The sequence below is a fragment of the Humulus lupulus genome, chromosome 1, assembly GCF_963169125.1.
Source record: "Humulus lupulus chromosome 1, drHumLupu1.1, whole genome shotgun sequence".
Taxonomy (NCBI): domain Eukaryota; kingdom Viridiplantae; phylum Streptophyta; class Magnoliopsida; order Rosales; family Cannabaceae; genus Humulus; species Humulus lupulus.
In genome coordinates, this window is record NC_084793.1 from 156816861 (window position 1) to 156825638 (window position 8778).

Sequence of the window (8778 nt, forward strand, 5' to 3'; positions counted from 1 at the left end):
TTCTCTTGCTATTTTTATTCTTATCTCTTTTTTTTTTTTTCTGATATTTCATTTACTGTATATTTTGTTTTTTTTTTTTTTTTTTTTTTTTTTTTTTTTTATTTATTTTTTTTTTTATGACTAAACATATTCAAAACAAGAAAGATAACACTATAATACAATTATATGATAGATAGCAAGAGAATATGCTTGATAGTATATAATGGTATGCCTTGTGAGCTAATTCCCCACCCCAAACTTACAACCCAACATTGTCCCCAATGTGGCTAAAATGGTAATCATGAATTAGCTCGCCACAAGCTACACTCACCACACTCACCCCAAACTTAGCATGAAAATCAATTTCTGACAAGTGAGAGCAATTAAGTTGGGACATGTATGGAAAGTGTATTGTAGGGGTAATGGGTATGCATGATCGGGTTGAACACAAAAATAGGCTAATCGGCTCAAAAATTGGGTGACTAAGGGAAAATATTCGTATAAGGAAGGCTAGAAAGGCTCAAGCGTCCAAAGATGGCCTAAATCATTTCTAAGGGATAAGTCTAGCTAGGATTTCGCCTCAAGGAAATGCACTAACCAATTCTAGATGCTAATATTACATATGCAGCAGTCATTTGAAAAATTCAAAGTATGGTGGGAAAACAAAAGTATAAAACTATTGAGGAGAGACTAAAAGGAAACATCCATGATATCCAGCAACTTAACAAGCAGAGGCAACATATAAAACCAGGCAGCAACATGCATGGAATGAATGGAAAGTATCATCATCGAGCAGAACACTAGGCCATAGGAATATATTTTAAATCTCTCAATGACACACTAAAACACACAAACAACAACAAGACAACACAGAAACATAAATCTAACAACAGAACCTAAACAGAACATAAAAACTAAAACAACATAACACAGAACAGAAACTAAAAATAGTTAATAGGAAAGGGAACCCCCTTCACTCGGAGTCCTCTTGAGGATCTTCCGCATTTGGAACCGATGAATCTGTCCACGGGTGGAGTATCTGCTGGGGGAACTGAGGGAATTGGGGAACCACTCGGGGTGTTGATTTCTTCAACGTGCGCTCCAGGATCACATCACGCTGCTGCTCATACGACCACCAAGACTGCAATCGGCCACACATTTCCTCCTGCCGGAGATGCATTTGTTGCTGCATCTGCTCGAACTGAGTGAAGCGCTCCAGGAGGGGATCACTAGCCGAGGCAGAAGCGGAAGCAGAGGTGGAGGCTGAGGCTCGAGTTGCCTTGGGAGCTCGGGAAAGGCCAAAACTGACGGGCCCCTTTGGATGCAGCAACCCCTCCTCGGGCCAAACGGGAACTCCAGCGTCACGGCAAAGGGCAGTGACTGTGGCAGGTAAGAACAGCTTCCCCTTGCCTCGGTGTGCACAGTCAAAGATCTCGTGGGCCAAGACGGTCCCAACATCAATAGGGAGTCCTCGCTGCAGGCAGAAGAGCATGTACGCACGATCACGACTCACGGTGGAATCATGCGATGTGGGGCAGAGAGTTGTTTGGACAAAGGAGTATAAGCATTTCATATCATGCTCCAGCTCAGTCCTCCGAAAACGCAGATTGCCCTGGTCATCCAAATCCCAAACAGAGTCGGGGTGGGCTACTACTGGCATAACTTCTTCTAATTCATCATCGGGCACTTGCCCTTTTCTAGGTGTAAAATTGCACTGAACTGCTTCCAATGCAAACAGACTGTTGATGGCTGCAGCCGAGAATGGGACCACAACCTGCCGTACAATGACCTCGGTTGGCCATTCATGAGAAAGAAAATTGGCGTAGAACTCTCGCACAATCTCCATGACAGCGGGCTCGGGTTGCACAACAAAATGTTCCCAGTGACGATCGCGAACCATGGTGCTCACCCACTCGGGTAGCTCCTCAATCCCAGCGGCATTGGTGACCAACCCCCTCTCCATGTAGAAATCTCTGGTGGCTACAGTGTTGTGGTATTTGGCCTCTGCCGTGTTACAATAAAACTTTTGGACTGCATTGAAAGGCTTCCGTACCTTATGTGCTACCTGTTTAATTCTCGGCATTGCAGAACTCGGTTGAGGAGGACGGTGAGGGCTCGGGCGAAGGAGAGGAGCTTCGGCTGGGAGCTGAGTCGGAGAGAGAGGGAGCAGAGGAAAGTTCGGCGGTGTGATGAGATGGACGGATGGGATGGCTTGGAGTGGTGAGAGTTGAGAGGTGGAACTGGGTGGCTTGGGAGATTTTGGAGGCTGGAGTTTCAGGGGCGGCGGTCAACGAGTGGGAGGCTGAGTGATTTCTGAGGTTGAAGATTGGTGAGGGTATACTCAATATAAATATATATATATATATAAACGTAAGAGACTAATATATATATATTAAAAGTAAGATACTAATATAATGAATACATCCGAAAAGTGACATTCGAATATATATATATATATATAATAAAAGTAAAAGTAACATCTATATATATTGTTATTATTATCCTGCTTTATGTAGAGAAAAAAAAAAAAAAAAAAACTATATATATATATTAAGTATACTCTCAATGTGATGTGATGACAGGTGCATTTGTGGGCTAATTGAGGTGGATGGGTTGACTACACATAGGGGCCCAGTTGACTTACTCAGAAAGCCCAATAAAATAAGAGAGATAGATGGACCATTTTCCATGTAAATCTGCTCGGTTTGTTGGGTCCACAAAGAGCCAAAAAGATGAAGGCCAAATGATTGGTTTGAAAACCAGGAACATGCCCAATGATTGCCCAAGTATTTTTTCTATTGCAGCACGTGCCAGCTTCTCACTTTTCGGACCAACTAGCCTCGATGAAAGCCTGATACTTCTATTTTTTACCCAGACTCATTTAGTTTCTGCCCAGTGATGCTGACTGGTTGCTATAGCAACTGAGCAGCAACTCCTTCCCTGCGACCCTGCTAAATGCTGAAGCAATGACATAGCAATTCACCATTCCAGAAAGATAACACCTCAGCCCAGACTTCTATTTTCAGCCTATTCTCAGCTTTATCAACTCCTGGCTGACCTGCTGCTTGATGCTCTATTTTTTTTTCAAGGGGTAATACACCCCAAACTTAGTGGCATACATTATTTATTTACAACTGTCTCTTTCACTCATGGGTTGCCCAAATGTGACACAAGAAATGCATGGCAACCCATAGTCTTTTTCCTTCAAGCATCCTTTAGACTGACGGAGGTTTTTTCTCTGTCAACCTCCCCACCCAAATAATGCTTCAGCCGCTGTCCGTTAACTGAGAACTCCCTCCCAGACTGATCTTCGCGAATTAAAACAGCTCCAAAGGGGTAGACTTTAGTCACTGTGAAGGGGCCCGACCAACGGGATTTTAGCTTGCCAGGAAACAGTTTCAACCTGGAATTAAACAACAAAACCTTCTGGTTCTTTTCAAACACCCGCTCCTTAATTCTTTGATCATGCCACCTCTTCGTTTTCTCTTTATATAGCTTGGCGTTTTCATAAGCAAACAGCCGCATCTCATCTAATTCATTCAGCTGCAACTTTCTTGCTTCTCCAGCCACTACAAGATCCAAATTTAACTTCTTCAACGCCCAAAACGCCTTATGCTCTAATTCTACAGGAAGATGACATGCCTTCCCATAAACTAGGCGATAAGGGGACATGCCTAGTGGAGTTTTATAAGCTGTCCGGTAAGCCCAAAGTGCATCGTCTAGGCGCTGGGACCAATCCTTTCTGCTTGGATTTACAACTTTCTCCAAAATGCCTTTAATTTCTCGATTTGATATTTCAGCTTGCCCGTTGGTCTGTGGGTGATAGGCAGTGGCAATTTTATGTTTAACACTGTACTTTGCCAAGAGGGCAGCCAAGACTTTGTTCACGAAGTGTGTTCCCTCATCGCTAATCAAGGCTCTAGGTGTCCCAAACCTTGTAAACACATGTTTATGAAGGAACTTCATAACCACTCTAGCATCATTTGTCGGACTAGCAATTGCCTCTACCCATTTCGATACATAATCCACCGCCACTAGAATGTAGAGATTCCCAAAAGATTGCGGGAAGGGACCCATAAAGTCGATACCCCACACGTCAAACAATTCCACCTCCAAAATGCAATTAAGAGGCATTTCATTCCTAGCGGAGATATTGCCCACTCGCTGGCAGCGATCACAATGTTGAACAAAATTATGGGCATCCTTGAAAATAGAAGGCCAATAGTATCCTGACTGAAATATTTTGGCAGCAGTTCGTTGCCCACCAAAATGACCACCATAAGGGGCTGAATGGCAGCTCTCTAGGATGCTGGAAACTTCACTTTCTGGGACACATCTTCGCATTATTCGATCTGGGCACTGTTTATATAAGTAAGGTTCATCCCAACAGTAAAATCTGACATCATGTAGGAACTTTTTGAGCTGCTGTTTGGTAAAATCTGGTGGATACACGCCCCCAACTAAAAAGTTCACGATATCCGCATACCATGGTACTTCCTCTTGTTCCACAGCCAGCAATTGCTCATCAGGAAAAGTGTCTTGAATCTGCAATTTTTCCTCTGAATTGCTGCTGTAAGTGCTTGATTCCAGCCTTGATAAATGGTCCGCTACTTGATTTTCAGTGCCTTTCCTATCTCGGATTTCTAAATCGAATTCTTGCAGCAAGAGAACCCAACGTATAAGCCTCGGTTTAGAATCCTTTTTGGCTATCAAATACTTGATAGCGGAGTGGTCCGTGTACACAATAACTTTAGTCCCCACAAGATAGGAGCGAAATTTTTCAAAGGCAAAGATCACGGCCAGCAGCTCTTTTTCTGTTGTAGTGTAATTAATCTGGGCATCCACCAATGTTTTGCTTGCATAGTAAATAGAATGAAAAATTTTGTTCTTCCGCTGCCCAAGAACAGCCCCAATAGCGAAGTCGCTAGCATCGCACATAAGTTCAAAAGGTAGAGACCAGTCAGGAGCTGTGATCACTGGTGCTGTAACAAGGGCTGACTTCAATCTCAGAAATGCCTCTTGACATTCATCAGTAAAATCAAAAGGCCTATTTTGCTCCAGCAAGCTGCATAAAGGTTTGGACACCTTCGAAAAATCCTTGATAAAACGCCTGTAAAAGCCAGCATGACCGAGGAAACTTCTAATGCCTTTTACTGTGGTAGGGGCTGGTAGTTTCTCAATAACTTCCAGTTTAGCCTTGTCAACCTCTATCCCCTTGCTAGACACTTTATGCCCCAACACAATGCCTTCTTGCACCATGAAATGGCATTTTTCCCAGTTCAACACTAGATGAGTTTCTTCACACCTCTTTAAGACTTTTTCTAAATTCTCCAAGCAACCTTCAAATGAATCCCCATAGACAGAGAAATCGTCCATGAATATCTCCAAAATACTCTCAGCCATATCTGAAAAAATTGCCATCATGCACCGCTGAAATGTGGCCGGTGCATTGCACAAACCGAAAGGCATTCTTCTAAAAGCGAATGTGCCGTATGGACAGGTGAAAGTGGTCTTCTCTTGGTCCTCCGGCGCTATAGAAATTTGATTATACCCAGAATACCCGTCAAGAAAACAGAAGAACTCCTTTCCCGCCAAGCGGTCCAACATTTGGTCGATGAAGGGCAAAGGGAAATGATCCTTTCTAGTGGCCTTGTTGAGTTTTCTGTAATCCATGCAAACCCGCCATCCGGTGACTGTACGAGTGGGAATAAGCTCATTGTTATCATTAGTAACTACTGTAACGCCCCCTTTCTTCGGAACACATTGGACAGGACTCACCCACTTGCTGTCAGAAATTGGATAAATAATCCCATAGTCAAGCCACTTAATGACCTCTTTTCGAACTACATCTTTCATTACTGGATTCAAACGCCTTTGCTGCTCCACAGAACTAGTACAATCAGATTCCAGCAAGATTTTATGCATACAAAGCGCTGGACTAATCCCTTGAATATCAGCCATTGTCCATCCAATCGCCCTTTTATGCTGCTTCAGCAGTTTCAGCAATGCCTCTTCAGCAACAGACTCCAGACAGCTAGATATTATCACAGGTAAAGTATCATTGTCGCCCAAGTACACATACTTTAAATGACTTGGCAGTGGCTTTAACTCCAGCTGGGGTGGTTCTTCAACAGATGGTTTAGGGGCCTGAAAGTGCTTTTCTGGCAGATTTAGAGTTTCAAACACCTTACTAAATTTCTTGGTTGGTTGGCAAGAATCTACCCATGTAAGCATCTCCTCATCTTCACTGCTATACTCCTCCTCATCTCCAAAAATCTGAGTTTCCATAGCAGCTTTTTCCACCCTTTCATTGAACTTCTCAGCTACCAAAGTATCAACAACGTCAACTCTAGAGCATTCTTCCACTTCATCCGGGAATTTCATAGCTTTAAACACACTAAAGGTGATTTGTTGTTCATTCACCCTCATGGTAAGTTCACCATTCTGCACGTCAATAAGAGTACGCCCTGTAGCAAGAAAAGGCCTACCCAAGATTATAGGTACCTCTCTATCCGCTTCATAGTCTAAAATGATGAAATCCGCCGGGAATATAAATTTATCCACTTGAACTAACACATCTTCAATCTTGCCCTCGGGATGAGCCATAGATCTGTCTGCAAGTTGTAAAGTAACAGTAGTGGGTCGTGCCTCACCAATACCCAGCTTCTTGAAAATTGACATAGGCATAAGGTTGATACTAGCGCCTAAATCGCATAATGCTCTTCCCACATCTCTACCTCCAATAGAACACGGAATCGTGAAACTGCCAGGATCTTTTAACTTAGGAGGGATCTTGCTTTTCAACATCGCGCTACATCCTTCTGTGAGAGCCACAGTCTCAAACTCCCCCAATCGCCTTTTCTTTGTCAAAATATCCTTTAAGAACTTGACATAATTCGGCATTTGCTCCAATGCTTCGACCAAGGGGATATTAATATGCAGCTGTTTCAGTACATCCAAAAACTTTCTGAACTGACCATCCTGTTGTTGTTTTCGAAATCGCTGCGGAAATGGAAGGGGCGGTTTAGGACCAGAATTTACTGGAGCAGTTTGCTGACCCTTTGCTGTAGCAACTGGGCCAGTTTCAGCAATTTCCTGGGCAGTTTTGTTACTTGTTTCTCCTTCACTTTGGATTGAAGTGGGCTCTCCACTACCCTGTATCTCCTCAGAATTTCCCAGATTTTTACCATTCCGCAGCTGAATAGCTTTACAGTGTTCTTTCCCATCTCTCCTTGGATTTTCTGTATCACTAGGCAGAGATCCTTGCGGCCTAGTTTTCATTTCATTGGCTAGCTGGCCGAGCTGCATCTCAAGATTACGAAGAGAAGCTGCTTGGCTCTGTATGACTGCATCGTTCTTAGCCATATACTCCCTCATTAGATTCTCCAAAGAGTTCGGCTGGGAGTTTTGAACATGTTGTGAAGGTCTTGGCTGCTGTGAAAAACCTGGTGGATATGCTTGTCTTCCTTGTGCTGGTGATGTGCTTGAACTTGCTCCTTGACCCCCCCATGACAGATTAGGATGATTCTTCCACGCTGGATTGTAAGTGTTCGAATATGGGTTGTTGTTGCGGTTGAAATTCTGATTTCCCACATAACAAACTGAGGCTGGATTTGAAGGGCAATTCTCAAAAGTATGCCCGTCCCCACAATACACGCATGACACTTCTGCACTTTGAATGGCAGCAGCTGGCTGAATACTTCCTCCCAAACTCATATTCTTCAAGATGTTGGTCATTGAGGCCATTTGAGCTGTTAGAGCCGTTAATGCATCTACTTCAAGAACTCCCGCCACCTTCCTACTTGTAGGAGCTCTAGTGTTTGACCATTGATAGTTATTACTTGCGATCCTTTCCAAAATCTCAAATGCTTCGTTGTAAGACTTGGAAAGAATGGCTCCATTGGCTGAAGCGTCCAAGACCATTCGAGAGGCTGCATTGAGACCATTGTAGAATGTCTCCATTTGTATACAGTGTGGGATACCGTGGTGTGGACATTTTCTTAAAAGCTCTTTGAATCTTTCCCACGCGTCACTAGTGGACTCATCTTCCAGCTGCTGAAATGACATAATCTCACTTCTAAACTTTGCATTTCTGGTGGGAGGGAAATATTTGCGCAGAAACTTTTCAGCAAGATCATTCCAATTTGTGATGGAATCAGGAGGCAAAGTGTTGAGCCATGATCTAGCTCGGTCTCGTAATGAGAATGGAAATAGCTTCAGCCTCAATGCTTCTTCACTCACTCCTTGAAGCTTAAAGGAATCGCTCACCTCCAAGAATGAACGAAGATGGAGATGAGGATCCTCCGTTGGCATCCCGCTGAACTGCCCCACAGTTTGGAGCATTTGAAACATCACTGGCTTGAGCTCGAATTGAGCTGCTTGTATTTCTGGCCTCACAATGCCTGGATTTAACTCATTAAACATGGGGGCAGCGTATTCCCGTATTGCTCTGGCTCTGTCATCCGCCAAAACAATGGGATTAGTAACTTGCTGGCCATCCCCCTCATCATCAACACGTTCAGCCATAGTGCCTCGACTTTTAGCCTTTTGATCTTTTCTCCTTTTTCTGAAAGTGCGTTCGATCTCGGGGTCAATAGGAGCAAGTTCACTGTCCTCTTGCTGGTTCATACACTGTAGGTACCTGAGTTTGCACAACCCGAACCAACAAGGTCAAAAACAATGAAAATAAACTGTAAAATAGTTGATAAAACAGAATTTAATTTTAAAGTCCCCGGCAACGGCGCCAAAAACTTGTTGTGAATTTTCTAACAATTAAAATATGCGCAAGTATACACAGTC

At 43.4% G+C, this 8778-nt stretch overlaps 1 non-coding gene across 1 annotated transcript; it reads left to right on the plus strand.

Annotated features, from left to right (window-relative positions):
* The first annotated feature begins 7957 nt into the window (after positions 1-7957).
* On the plus strand, positions 7958-8064 carry LOC133813091 (small nucleolar RNA R71). The gene has a single exon (XR_009884135.1). It is a non-coding gene; the product is annotated as a small nucleolar RNA R71 (small nucleolar RNA).
* Positions 8065-8778: the final 714 nt, after the last annotated feature.